Genomic DNA, 16,223 nt, shown 5'->3' on the forward strand with positions numbered 1-16,223 from the left:
ATTGAGCCCTTACAGCGATCATTATGGGTCTTTTCATACATGACACATATGGCAAAAGTGTAAAACTATGGTAATTTTTTTTTTTACTTTACCCAACTGGCTATTTGAGGCTAATACTGCATGCACATTGAAATCAATGGGAAAAGTTGTCTCTCAATAAAAAAGGAAGTCTATTTTATGAAAAATTTCTTCCCACCTGACCACAGAAAAATTTAATTATGGTGTTGAGCCATACCTCACTGCTGATTTGTGTGTTTTCAATGTAAGAGGTTTTCACTCTATTGGATAAGTCAAAAGTCTACTGAGTAGGAATTAGTTTCATCTAGCAGTGATGTTGCAGAACTGAAGCTTCTCCCGTGTGCGAAGTGTGTTGATGAAGTACAGTGGCTGACGCAAAAATGTGAATGGCCCTGTCTAGAGCCAGTGACTCGTCTTCTATGAGCTATTATTGAAACACAGCGTATCCTCCTACAGTGGTTTGTATGATATGCTCTGAAATGTACACAAAACAGTTTGTATGTCTTATGACTTTGCGCCCCACAATTCACATTATTTAATGTAAAGTTGTGTAATTGACATGAGGTTATGTAGGTTAGATTTAGGCAAGTAAAGGTACTGTGGTTAGGCTTAGGAAAAGAAATGCTGTGGCGACGTACCTTAAAATGACTCAGTTTACATGGTTCTGAACACTGGTCTTCTTAAGGAAAGTCCAGGGGGAAGGTCCTGTGTTTTGTGACCTGTTAAATACCCAACATTCCTCCTATCTGGACCGCTTAGAACCACTTCTTCCTTCTCCTGTGAGCACATTGGTCACATGGTTGCAGCCTTACAAAATACGTGGGTTATGCACGAATTATTGGCTCATCATTACGTGTAAAAAGTATGCATTTTGGTGCACTTTTTTCTGTGGGAAAACGTACAAATGCTGCATGAGATAAGAGAAACAACATGGCAGACTCCATGGAAACGGACCGGCTCTGTATGTAGATATAAATGGCTCATTCTAAGGTCACAAAAACGCAACAATTTCAATTTCAACTTTTTGTGAATGAATGAAAACATAGTTATGAATATTATATTCAATTTCTGCTAAGTCCTACACACTCGACCTTTAAGCAGTTTAAGTTCCATTGTTACTTACTGATTTGTCATTCAGAAAATGTCTTTCAGTTTTTTAATTTGTGAACTCCCTGATACGCACTTGTGAAATTTAACATAGAAAAGGAAGGTTCAACTGAAAGAGAATAGAAGGTGAGTTCTGTTTAATTAATTAAGAGAAGAGCCTTACATGTCTTCTGTCTCTGCCTTTTCCTGTATAAATCATGTGTAACTGTTTAACTGTGTAAAAACTGTATAAAAGAGGACACATCATCTCATCATGCGTCAGGCCTGTAGCAAATGCATGTGTGCTTGTTTGCAATCTTATGTCCTGCCATAAAAAACATTGCACTTGGAGCCATTATAGCAAGTGGTCTCCAATGATTTCCACTTACACCGCAGATGTATCAGCAGCCAAATGGTCGCATGTTTCAGTGTTGCTGCATCTTTCCCCAGCGCTGCCCTCATTCTTCAGATTTGTCAGAGGCAGCTACAGCACCACTGGCACCTGAGTGAAGTTTGCTGGGTGCAATTTAACTCAGGGCCCTTTGAAGCGAAGGAGGTCTGACTCCTGCTATTCTTCTATTTCACACAGTTTGATCTCATACAGGTTTCACCCTCTAATGGCGCATACAGCATGAAACCAAATGACTCCGTCTCCCACTGTGATGAGGCCATGTCAACAGGTTGCTACATACAGATCTGAGCCTCATTTCCTGATAACAGGCGCTCTGAGAGGTAAAGTGCTTTGAGGGGTTTATTCATTATCTGTCTGCATTACTCATAACAGCAGTTAAAGTGAGGCTAAGCCTGACATAATTAAGTGTATCTTAATTAATGCTGCTCTCTTTCTCTCTCTGAAGGTGCTGAATGTTGTTCACTTGGTTTCATAATGGCTGATTTATCTAATTGTATGTAAAATTTGGGATTATGTAAATACGTTGGGTAGTAATAAATGAAATAAACGTAAGAAAAATGATAACACAGAGACAGAAGGCTTCAACTGTTATCTCACCGTACAATACACATCCAGTATATTGATGGGCTCTGCGTTAATAACATACTTGCCCCCAAGCAAGAAATATAATAACTTCAGATGTAGGTGTGATGATTTTTATTATTAGCTCTCTGAGTAAGAGAGCTGTTAATTTCAGCTACACATTAATCAGGTGTTGCCGTCCAACAGTGAGGACACCACTACGTGACTAAGAGCAGAGGATTTGAAGCTGTGCATGAGCCAAAGGATGCACAACTCGTGGTTGGTTTTAATGCCTGTCAATGAGTTATTGAAATTGTTTTGAAATGTCCCCTTTCTGTCCCCTCTCAGCACAGCATTAATCACAGAATCCACCCACTCCTATCACCCTCAGCACCTGAAGAGTTGTTTTAGATATAATTTCATGCTTCTGTATTCACCCTCAGCACAGTTCATCCTAGTTGTGGGCAGAAAACAGTCTGTAACAACTCTTATTAAATTCTATCTGTGTTTTTGTTGTGATCTTTTTAGTGAGAGTGATTAGTTTAAATGTAGCAGTATGTTGTCTTATTAAATTGCTGTTTCAAAACCCTGGGCCGTGTAAGATAATGGACATAGCCCAGTGATGGAGTGGTAGTTGATAAGGTGGGTGTACTACTAGGTAGATGGGTAGGTTACAGAGAAGGAAGTGGGTACTGTATACTCTCCTTTATATTCCAATAGCTTTTTGGCTGATAGGTGGGTAAACAGAAGTGGGTATACCCTATATACCTGCATATAACCTCCATTACACCACTGACGTAGACACCATGACCGTCACTCATTGGTTTGTGGACTCCCAATTTGAAGCCTCCAGTCATTGCCATCTTGGATTTTTGGAGCCAGAAGTGGAACTATTTGGATGAGAGGGTGGAAAGAACCGTAACGCTAGCTGCTAGCTTGGTTAGCACAATCCATTTTTAGTCTTTGGTATGAGTTAACTGTGATAATGCTAATGCAAATTTTGCAAGTGAAAATCAGGCTTAAAACCATTAAACAAAATGTACATACTAAAACAAAATGAATATCCAACTCTTTAAAGCTTTTTTAGTACAACCAAATGCTGAACAAGACATTTCTAGAGACAAGTATACCCACAACACATTCTGTTCAAAGCCTACAGACCACACCTACCAGCAGTACAAGACAAACCCACCAATGCCAATTATTTTAAGCCTGCCACATTGCAACGTTGTAGTGAATAAATATGAGACCAAAAGAAGCCATAATTCACTTTTTTCATTTACTTATATATTTGCCTCATAAGTAACAAGATGTAACCCTCACCCAAACTGCCTCTCTTTTAACTTTATTCTGTGATCACACTTCGAGCGACAATGCAACAGCGTGACCGGCTACATTATAGCCCAGTCCCAGTTGAAGTGCTGCTCAACATGTTGTTAATGTAGTTACCATAGGCTGTGTGTGTCTGCTACCTGCAGATCACCTCGACTGAATGGCATAAGTTTGTGTTTGGTCATAAAAATAATCATGCTTTTAAAAAGTGTCTGCACCCCGTTTTATCGTCACATTTTGTCATCCTATTTCATTCCCATGTGCACTGCAATACACAGAAAGCTGGCAAAGGGTCAGCTCACTGATCTAAATAATACAGTACACAGCCAAAGATCAAAAACAAATGATTAGTTGATATTTTACTGCGTCACTGGAGCGCTGAAAAAAGTTGAGGCCAGCTCAACTTTAGTTTGTATCATGTCACGCCCATCAGGAGGAACAAGTTTCAGGTGTCAGTTTGCGGCTTCATGCCACCGGCATCCTTTTGAAAATGAACTGTAAGCCTGTTGCTGCGTTGCTTGTAAAGTGTCAACAGCATAACACTTCATAGTTAGCTAAACACTAACTTAACATTTTCTTCGGGGCTTATGTTTCAGGATCGAGGAGCAAAGGGGCCTGAACATGTAGATATGGTGGGCGAGTCATGTAGCTGCTCCAGGTGCAGTTACATCTGCTTGCTTTTGTGGGCAACCAAAATGTTGATATCAACTTTCATGAACTGACAACACACTGAAATATCAACAGCTATGGCTTCGCCTCCTCTGCCCAAATCAAACTGGAATGCCAAAAAATCGGGGGTCTGCCCCCAGAGGCTGTATCGCTGTCTGCCGGAAGTCAGACACCGAATACAGCCGATGGGTTCTGAGAATGCTTTGGTAGTGACATGTCAACGGACAAAACCCACCCTTCACTCCAAGCTGCCATGTCCTTAATTATGCATAACGTAAGGCCTAAACAAAATGTAAATGGCTGAGTTATATAAGAATTCACCCCCTGTACAATTGGTAAATTAGAGAGCAAAACTGTTTTTCTACCAGGCTGTTCACTTGTTTATTTCTGCTGTAAGAGTTGAGCATTTTAACATGGGGGTCTATGGGGACTGACTTGCTTTTGGAGCCGGCCTCAGGTGGCCATTCAAGGAGCTGCAGTTTCTGGCACTTGAGCATTGGCTTCATTTTTTCGTGTTGGAGGTTGCCACCCGTACAAAACCTTCCTGCCAGGAATTTAATCCTAGCAGAGAAATATCACATTTTCTCATTTCTGGCTTAAAATATGATAAAAACCTACAGATAATGATTCTGTGAAAAACCCCATTAGACATGATCATAAATGCCATAAAATGTCAGATCTGAGTAAAGTGTTGGGTGCACCTCTCAAACAGATGGAGCACTGCAGCACATTTCACCTCCTCTCTGAGCTTGTTTGAGTGAGAAAAAGAGCAGTCTAATACTTTAAATAACCAACTGCAGCCTCCTTACCAACACTCATAAGAAAGTATTTGGATTTCTATCAGTATATCTCAGTGTACACATCTCAAATGATCTGTGAATATTCATATTCACGCTTAACATACCTTAAATTCAACACACAGATGCACGGACACGCAAATCCACACAGGAGTTTTTACATGAATTGTTGCGACTTATTCATGAACAGTTTTTCTCTATCTGTCTCATTTAGATGGTTAGATGTCTGAAAACATAATTTCACAGCTCATGGGGTTTTATTTCAGTGCTGCACTCGTGTTACCTCGTTTGTCATGGTTCTCACTGATCTCATTTTTCAAAATGACATCAAAACAGCATTTTGTGCTCTGTACTAATAATCAGATCAGCAGTTGTTTGTATTGTTTCATACACACAGTGAAATGTGCACATCATGATTGTATGTGACGAGTTGGTGTATGAGCAGCATCGTTCATCATCAGATCAGGAAAGAGGCAATTCTGTGTGAAGATTTGTTATATCATTGGCCTTTGTCTCTGAGCCGCAGACATTTGCACAAAGTATAATGCTTTTGTGTGCCTGTGTTTTAAAAATGTAGTGATATGAGGGAGATGGAGAGAGATAGAGCGAGAGCATTAAAGGGTGGGAGATGGAGTGAGACGAGAACGGTTGCGCTGTAATCCTTGTCGTCTTGGTGGGGAAGTTCAGTGTTTGAACAGAGAGTGATGAGGCGGGGCACAAACCTCCAGGATGGATCTCTGAGATTAAAGTGCCCCGATCACTGCTCTCACATCACATCCCCTACCATCAGGGGGGAATTCATTTACTCACACAGAAAGACGGGGCAACCAAGAGTGCAGGGGAGAACTGACAGAAAATGGAAAGCAAAAGCCTGTCTGGAGGCTTTGTAGGAATTGAAAGCAGTTGAACTCTCTGAGGGTCTGTGGTTCAGTGTAGAGATGACATAGCAGGGAGACACGGCAGCGGATATACTGTATGTACTATATTGACTTGTATGAATCTGTTTTCTTTCCCCTTAGACAAAAAGACATTGTGATAACCCAAATACTATTGGAGAAAAATAAAGCGAACAAATGATCAAGGTGCAAAAGTGGACCTTTATGTAGTATCACTTCTCTGCACGTATAACAGCGCTGTAGTAAATGCGTGGTTAGGTTTAAACACAAAAACCACAGTTATGGTCAAGACAAACCATGCTTTGGCTTAAAATGGGGACACAATGGAAAAGCAGCCTGAAAAGCAGCAATGTTAAAGGTCAAATATATCCGCTTTTCAACTCACAACAAGAAATGCAGCAATCCATCCATCCATTTTCATCCGCTTATCCGGGGCTGGGTCGCCAGGGCAGCAGGCCAAGCAAAGTACCCCAGACATCCCTCTCCTTAGCAACGCTGTCCAGCTCCTCCTGACGGACCCCAAGGCGTTCCCAGGCCAGATGAGATATGTAATCCCTCCAGCGTGTTCTGGGTCTGCCCTGAGGCCTCCTACCAGTGGTGGCACCCTGGAGGCATCCTGACCAGATGCCCGAATCACCTCAACTGAGCCCTTTTGACGCCAAGCAGCAGCAACTCTACTCCGAGCTCCCTCCGGACGTCTGTGCTCCTCCCCCCTTCTTTAAGGCTGAGCCCAGCCATCCCACGAAGGAAAATCATTTCGGCCGCTTGTATCCACAACCTCAATTTGAGGTTGAGGTGAGGGTTGGGACATAGATGCACCAGTAAATCAAAAGCTTCGCCTTCCAGCTCAGTCCCCTCTCCACCACGGCGGACCACCGCCATGTCAAAACGCCAAAATACAGCAATGATAATTTGATGGCTTAAAAAAAAAAAAAAAAAAAAAAATCAATATAAACTTGTGACCCTATTCCACAAAGAATTCCTGACCTGAGTTCACTAGGCCCCTCTGGTGTTTAATAACTGGATGTGTGATGGCAGGCTGCTCCACAACACATCACCAGAGGATAAAAAGGAGCTTCTAGCAACATTATTTACTTGAGGCACTTACATGAAAGTACATTGGCCCTGGTACTATACCTATTGAGTATTGAGAAACATATAGCCATTAATAATACAGAACATATGATGCAGCTTCTGTGTTTCTACCCTGAGCTGTGCTGGCAGCAGTCCTGCCTTTCTAAATCCATCACCACCAACTCGAGTTCAAAGGGATACGTTTATTAAATACCAAATAGTATTATTTTGCAACACCTGCAGTTTATTCTTAAATTTGGTTGTCAAACCACTATACCGAGCATAATCAAAATGACACTGTATTAATGATGACACATAATGATTGGAAAAAAAAACATTAGACTTGATCATAAAATGCCATAAAATGTCAGATCTGAGTAAAGTGTTGGGTTGACCTTACACTGCACCTCTCAAACAGATGGAGCGCTGCCGCACATTTTCATTTCCTCTCTGAGCTTGTTTGGGTGAGAAAAAGAGCAGTCTAATGCTTAAAATAGCAAACTGCAACATGCTCACTGACATTCATAAGAAAGTGTTTGATCGTCAAATGTTTACCGAGGTATAACTTTTAATTTCTATCTGTATATCTCAGAATGCACATCCCAAATCACATACCAAAATGTATTTTTGATCAGCTGCAGTTTTCTCTTAAAGTCACTGTATGCAACATTCAGAGCAAAAATATAGCAGCAAACCATTATTTGTAAAGGTATAGTGTAATAATCGTCCTGAGCAGAGAATGAAATCACACTCCTTCTCTGTGTGTTGTAATCAGAGTTTGCTGGTTCTTTGTTGTACAGCTCAGCCACCTCCATGTTGAGAACCATGTGCAGATAATCCTCAGACTCTGAATTGTAAATATGCCTTTAAGGTTGCGTACAGCTCCTTAGCTGTCAAAACAAAATGGCATTGTATCAGTGATGACATGAGAAGTCAAAAAGCTACAGTGGTGGAAAAAAGTTTTCGGACACCCTTAAAATTTTACACAATCTCAAATATTATCATGAAATATTTGTGGAAAAATCTTTTTTGTGTTTCAAAAGGTGTGGCTGCATTAGACAGATACAAACAAATACAAATTATATTTTTTTGTTTATTGTTTACAAGAAAAACTAACAAAACTAAATTCTTGACAGTTTCAATATGTCAGTTCTCAACATTGTCGGTATCAAAGTCAACAAATAACAGAGAATGTGTTCAAAACTGAACAAAAAATAAATAAACCATCACATCATCAAATTAATATTTAGTAGTCCTGCCACTGGCACGTAGTAGAGCTCTAATCCTGGCTGGCATGTTCCCCACGAGCCTTTCACACTGTTGAGGGGTAATCTTGTCCCATTCTTCTTGAATTACTGCTTTTAATTCTTCTAAATTCTTTGGTTTATGCTTTGAAACAGACCTTTGATAATCCACCACAGATTTTCAATGGGGCTCATGTCCGGGGATTGAGCTGGCCACTCTAAGACCTGGATACTGTGCTCCTGCAGCCAAGTTCTACTGGCCTTGGATGTGTGGCAAGGGGCATTATCTTGTTGAAACATCCAGTTTTTACCTCGACGGAACAGTGCACGCGCAGAAGGGAGCATGTGGGTTTCGAGAATGGTACAATACTTGGTAGAGTTCAATGTGCCATCACAGACAGTGAGATGACCAACACCAGCAGCACTCATGCATCCCCAAACCATGATACTGCCTCCACCATGCTTGACAGTAGGTACTGTACATGCTGGAGATAATGCTTCACCTGGCCTTCTGCGTGCCATTCTCACATTAGTAGGAGGAAGATAAAGCTGGAAACTGGACTCATCTGACCACAAAATCTTCTTCCAATTCCTGGCTGTCCAGTTCTTGTGTGCCTGGGCCCAACGACACCGGGCTAACCTCTGTCTCTCATTGATCAGGGGCTTCTTGATAGCCTTGTAGGACCTTAAGGCATGATCTAAAAGTCGGCCACATACAGTGCGGGTGGAACACTGGACATCAGTTTGGTTTGACCACTGCTGCTGAAGCTCCTGTGATGTCATTCGGCGGTTTTGCCTGCACATGCGGATCAGGATGCAGTCATTTCTTGCTGAAGAAACCCTTGGACGCCCAGATCTTGGTTTGTCTTCCAAGCTGTTGGTTCGTCTGTATTTCCACAGAGTGTATCCAACTGCTGAAGGACTGCATCTGCACTTCCTGGCTATCTGGCGGCAGCTGTACCCTTCCTGGCTGAGAATCTTTATCTTCAGGCGTGTTTCCTGCGTTAGGTTCCTTGTTTTAGCCATTTTGTTTTAGCCATTTTTGTGTCTGAAGAACTTTCAAATGTGCTGGCTTTATGTAGACACGAAGCTTGGCAACAAAAATTGTGTCTTTTAATAAAAGAACGACCTTCATCACTGGTACCAAAATGACCCAATACTCAAAATTTCTTATGTATTTTTATGGAACCAATCAATTTTAAGTTTTTAATGGCTTTTTTAGGATTTATTTAGTATTTAGGCTGTGACTGTACTAAAAGAAATTGCACTTGAAGACCTAAGAGTGATTCTTAATGCAATATTTCACAAATGCATGGGGTGTCCGAAAACTTTTTTCCACCACTGTATGTTTTTGGTCAACGTCAGGCCGTCAGTGAGTGTTTGTCACTCTAGTTTTTGTGGTGTGTCCCGGCCCTTGTTGGCTTTTTGTTTTGGCTGATTCAGCATTCTGAATCCACCGAAAAGACAGAGGAGCCTATCCAAGCTACAATTAGACAAAAGGCGAGGTACCCCCTGGACAGGTCGCCAGACTATCCCAGGGCTGACATATACAGACAGACAACCATTCACGCTCACATTCAGATTGGATTATTTTTTAAGCCACTGAGCTCTTCAGCAAGCTTGTAACTGTTTCTCATATTGTTCAGTAGCGCATGGTAAATACAATTTGTTCTTTCAACACTGGGTTGTGTTGTTAATGTGCTAACTGGCTGACTAGTGTGTTGAATCCAGTCTTCTGGGTTTCCTTTTTGAATGACAAATACAGACGTTTTGTCATTCAAAGGAGCTTCTAGCAACATTTGCACCCAGCTGGTGCAAAACGTACGTGCAAGTTGGCTGTTGGCTGTAGTCTCTGCGGGCTGTTCAAGTGCGGCTTTTTAGCCAAGACACAGGTGATGGGAGGTTATGCAATGGTCAGCTTTCATTGCCACTGCTTCCTTGATGTCTATTTGGTGTGTCTGGGACTTTAGATAATATTTTAGTAACATCAGATCCACAGGAGAGTGACTCATCCAATATTATTGTATGTAGTATGAGGCACATAACCTGAATTATGCAATTTCAGTTTAGTTATAAAACACGCAATGTTTGGTAAGGTTGATGCACAAAAACGACTTGATGAGGGTTTGAGTTATGATAACTGCTTGGTGAAGGTAAGGGCACATTCATATTATGGTTAAAAGAAACCAATATTGACTGTTTATCTTACACAGGCTCCTTTTATTCTGGTTGATTAGACCTCGACTCAGGTTGAAGCTACACTGTGAATAACGTCCATTTAAATAAGATTGACTCATCGCTGTAGGAAAATCACAGGAGTGAAAAAAACATCATGTAATATATTTTTATTATCACTGATTTAGAAATAATTCAAATAATTCATAACTTAGTCATGACTTTGGTTGTTGTTCATAAACCAGTTTAACAAATACCCAAGTTGTACATTTCCTGCTGCTCTCACTCCACAGACTTCTGCCCAACGGCTATCATTAAATATTTGTGAACTGTTTTACTGTCTCTGTTTCTACTCATTCTATAAGGGAAACCTAGTGAGAGGCACGAGCAAAGACGGTTCAGTGGAGCACCTTGAGGAGATCTGAGGGCGTGTATGGCTCAGTTATATATCACACCACTTTAATGATGGACAATATTATTCAATATGACCTTCTGTCATTAACACAGGTGAAGTGAAGCACCCTCCTGAGGAGTGAAGTCTTAATACACTAAAAATAAGTACTGATGTTTTTTTGCTTCATCATGACTGACAAAAATAGCTTTACCTCAGATTGGCTGTCTCAGCTCTCTGCCCTGCAGTGGATAGTGGTAGAAATGTACTGTAGGTGTTAGAATAGACCTGAACTGTCTTGTACTCGTCCTTTCATGCTGCAACCTCCTGCAATCTGCTGACCTTTCATCTCAAACCTCCCAGTTCGACTCACGAGAGGCTCTCCGCTACAACTTTCTAAGTGTTCACCCTTTGGTCCAGTTTCCAGTTTTGAGTTTGAGCTGATTCATGAAGCTGAGGAACATGATCGAAGTGTATTCCTGTGCAGATTCAGCATTTAGTGTCTCAGAGTACATGCACACTTATTATATTTTCAATTTTTATATTTTTGTTACGTACATCGTGCTTTTAATGAAATACATGAGATATTGAAATGATGTGAGAAACTAGTGAATCACTTCATAAATTCTCTCAGCACGCCAGCCACAACAACCCAAAAGGCATCACCCACCCTGCACCATTTCCTCTCAGCAGAGATAAGAGAGTGAATCCCTCTGAGCTACCTGCATCAGCCCTTGTGTCTGGGCTTTGCCAGAGCAGCCTGAAGCATTTGCAGGATGGAAATGTAAACTTTTATATTTAAACTTCACATTTCTCACATAAGTTGCCTCTGCGGCTCACCTATGACAGGTTGGTGATGAACTTACTAATGGTTTACAAATAGGCTGTAGAAACATTTTTTGGACAATTAAAAAAAAATTAGCTTTCAGTGCATACAACATGACACATCGCTTCCAGATGTGTTACTTTCAGAGCCCAGTCGCGGAATACAATGTTGGCATTGTTTGCGTTTGCAAACAATGGACATGTTGCATTTGTGCCTGTATCAAACAAACATTTTTAAGGTGACATAGTTCAGATTACATGTATATGAACTGAGCATCTCATCAGAAGGACGAGAGGATGGTGGATGGCATGACACCTAGGCAAGATGGCTGCCGAGCAGCAGACCACTGTTTGAGACCAACAAACAATGAAATGGTTAGTTTTTCCATTTAACTTGCACCATATTTTATGTTTAGCCTCTTATTTTGTTTTGTCTTGTTTTGTTTTGTCTATTTGTGCACATATTTAATTGACATTGTTGGAGGGAGCCTGAGACTTAAGATTTCCTTTGCCAATGACTGTGTCTCTGTAATTGTTGTGTATATGATGAATAAAGAACTTGAATGCAGGTTCTCGAGACTAAAGATGTAATTGAAAAGTTATATAAAGAGAGGCCTGCCTCAGTTATAGCTAAAATAGTGTTGTTGTTGTTGTTACTGTTGATGTAATTGTCTGAGGGGAAAAAAACTGAGTGCCTGCCACCTATTTGTATTTTAAGACATAAATCTTTTATTGGTCAAATATGCTAAAGCTGTGGCATCAAAACAGTGTTTAACAGGGTACTAATCTTATTTAAATGCAGTGGATTATATTATTTATCTGTGTTTTTATCTGACAAACTCATTAGACTTTATTTCAGGCCCACTGGCTGTTCAAACAGCCTGGTGCAGAACAAGACACAGTAGTTGTGGTTTGCATTAGAACACTTACATGAGGGCAATGTTAGGTGTTATGAGGTCATTTATTGGGAATTACAGTAAGCACTGTATTTTCATTGCTTATTTATATATTTTAGAATGATGAGTTGTGTTTACACACTTACTGATTTACATATTGTATATTATATTTACATGTTTGAACTAACTACTAACATCAGTGGGTTTAAAATGTACCTTTGCCTCTGTTTAAATTGTCCTAGCTTCTGATTAGTTAGTTCAGTGACATGTGAGTCAGGAACAAGGAAGTTGATAAAGGTTGCCAAACAATCAAGTGGTGTTTAATAAAGTTATCCATCTACGTCTTGTTGTTTCTTCTCTATAATAGTGATCCAACCATTCAATATCGAACCTTCAAGTTACATCATCTTAAATACTGTAGTATCATTAAAAGTAAAAACACTAACAGCTTTGATGTAAACTTTGAACGTGAATGCTTTTGTCAGATGGACAAATATTTTGGTCTAGGTCAAAATATGGCCCAGCAGCCACCATTTGGCCACGAATGGTCGGGCACGTATGAATGATATTCACCATTTTCACCCACAGACTGCATGAAATAATGAATGTAGCCACTGTGACATCAACCATTGGTTTGTGGACTCTTATTTTGAAGCCTCAAGTTTGGCATTTCAGCTGTCGCCATCTTGGATTTTTGAAGCCAGGAGTGACCATAGTTGGACAAGATAGTGCACATAACCCTAAAGCTAGCTGCTAGTTCTGTTAGCACAGTGCAGTTACAGCTGTGGTTAACTGTGATGATACTAATGTTAATTTTTGCTAGTGAAAAACAGGCTTAACACATGGATGTATAAAGAGACCTGGATACAGTATTGGAGGTGGGCCCCTGCTCGTTCCTATGACAAATTAAGCCAAAAAAAGCTTGATTTTTGCGTTATGAAATTACCTGGCTCTTACACGTTGAGGGGCCCATAAAGCATACACACTAGAGCAGTGCTTCCCAACTGATCCAGCCACAAGGTCCAGATTTCCCCTTGGTCATGAGTTCAAGGTCCACACAGTTTAATCTGTTCAGCATCATACTTGCATTTGGCCATGTCATTGAGCTAGTTTGCTGCGTGTTAAGTAGCTGTCCATTAGTCAGTCACTCTACAGCAGGAAACAGCACTTCAAAATAAAAGCTCTGTGCTGGAAGTTCACTGTACTTCAAAATAAAGTGTGTTTTTAACAAACTTCGCACATTAGCAAGTCACTTGTGGTCCATTCATAATGGATCCGTGACCCACTTTTGGATCACGACCCACCAGTTGAGAAGAACTGCACTGGAGACTTACAGCAGCCAAGTGTAGCTGAGCACCGCTAACTTTCACCAGCCAAATAGCTAACCAACTGTTTAGGGATTGTATTCCCTGATTTACAGATGTCTCTTTCACAATGTAAGCCTATCTGAAAAAGTCTTTTCGGGGCCATTACATTACATGACGGACCCAGATGTTATAACTCGGTATTTGGCCACTATGTAAAACTAGCTTCAAAGCCTGGCAGTGTTCCCAAGAGCTTGGCTTCAAACCATGAAACCAAAATGTCCTTCCCATTAAAAATGAACATCCAACACCTTAAATGGTCATTACGTGAGGTAAACGCCAAACAAGACTTTGGCGACCACCGCATTACAGTCATCTGTCATTAAGTACAAACACACTGAAAAAAGCAACAACTAGGCTACCACTACGCTTGTACTTTGTGAATCATATGTTACCAAAACAATGTTGTGGCTATGGTGGTGATGGACTGAACGGACTGAACCCACCTGTCCCTTAAAGTGGCCACGCCCTTAATGATTTAAATTTTGATAAATTTTTAAATTTTTATAAAACTTAAATGGTTGAGTTATATAAAAATTCACCTCCCGTACAGTTGTCATGTCATTTGAGGAACTGCAGTTTTTGGCACATCTGCATTGGCTCCATTTTTCAGCCCCAAATGTTGCTGCTTGTGTTTGCCATGTTAATTTAGCATGTTAGCATGTCAACATATGCTAATTAGCACAAAACACAAAATACAAGTCAGGGTGATAGGGATGTGGTTGGTTTTGCAGGAATACAGTCATTAACTAAAGTCTTGGACAAAAGTTTGACTTGATGATGTCACTAGAAGAAAAGTCAAGATATAAGTCAAGCCAAAAACAGCACACAGCACATGCGTAATTAACTGTTTACATTTACAACATTTTCTTCTTCTTGTATCATCTTGCTTTGCAGCTGCTTTGTTACAGTCAGATGCAGAAGTCTCTTGTTTGTCTCAGACACATAAATCAGGACATTATTGCCAAAGGGGCCTGTTAATGATACAGTGTCTCAATTAGATCAAGTCACTGCTCCCAGTTTGCCTTCTGCCTCAGCAGCGGATGAAGCACACACCTCACAGAGGCACAGCCAAAGCTATGTTGGACAAGACATAGTCAGTGCCCAGGTGGGTTGTGTCTGATGTCTCACACCACAGCAGGGTCTTCCTTTGCTCCACAGCAAACAGGCTGGCAGCATCTTGTTCCACCGCCTGGGCAGAAACAAATCACACTTGAAGTTGCCTGCTCTGTTCTAATTTTCTTGTTTTTGCATCACCTCAGATGTAGCATTTTGTTTAGACTGAGGAAGCAGAAGTGCAATAGTTAAGGATAAAAATGTAATAATGAGCAGTGCTTGCATGTAAAACTGTGACTATTTTTAGTTGAGGGTTTGTGTTATGTTTCCTGATGCTGGAGACAAATTGTGTTTCTGAAGCATATTGCACATACGGGTACTTTAAAGATACAGTCCTACATTGTGGTATGATGCCCTCAGAACCATAAATAATTGTGCTCAACTGTGGATGAAAACATGTATGGCTGGAGGGGGAAGTATGTTGGTGTGTGAGCAAGGGACTCTTGTATGATAACCCGTAATCGTTTCAATAGACAGACGAGCTGAGTCCTGATGTAGGCAATTTCTCACACCTGTATTCCTTATTCTGCATTTGGATCATGAGGGACACACACAGGACAAACTGGATGGCAATATGACAAAAAACAGGACATGAACCTTACTATATTAAGTCCAATTTGTATGAGGATGGAGTAAAACCTGGTCATCGATCACAGCGTCTCTCAGGCACCCCTGTCTGAGTCACAGTCAGCATGCTGGAATTCGCTCGCAGCTCACTATCCAGCCCAGTTTCCTTTTGTGAACACACCACGTTTTGTTTGGAGCATGCTGTTGGTTACACATTTTCTCCAAGAACCATCCTGCCTCACAGTAGATTGAGTGTTGTGCCCCCCCACTCTACCGCAGTGTTTGGAGTATGCTGGTGTGTGACCCGCGATAGTGCTGAAAGGCCCACTTCTGCCTGCTTAATCAATCTCCTGTACATTTTCTTTTGAACTTAATTGACTGATTTTCCCAAGACGGGCAATTCTGGGAGGGTGAAGAGGGCGCAGTTTCACACCGCCGTTCACTGGTCCCCATGAATCGCAATCTATTGATCATACTGCTGCATGGGGAAGCCAAATCTGGGCCAGCTGCCTTGTCAGCAGTCTCTGTGTTGCCTCTTAGAAGGAAAAAACACTGAGGGAATATAACCAAGAAACAATAAGAGAAACATCAATGGGATTTTGTTCTTTAAATGGTCGTTTTAACTTAACTCGTGTAATTTTGAGGTGGAGATATAAGATCTCTAAAAGGCATTTTGATCGCTGGATTGTAGACTTCAGAGTGTACATTAATTTAGATTGTGAGATGATTAACTGATCTGCTCATCAAGTAATTGAAGACATCTTTGTAAAAGAAAGCACTCTGCTGGTGTGTGGTCTCTG

Source organism: Epinephelus fuscoguttatus, linkage group LG1 (assembly GCF_011397635.1).
Source record: "Epinephelus fuscoguttatus linkage group LG1, E.fuscoguttatus.final_Chr_v1".
In the NCBI taxonomy this organism is placed as follows: Eukaryota; Metazoa; Chordata; class Actinopteri; order Perciformes; family Serranidae; genus Epinephelus; species Epinephelus fuscoguttatus.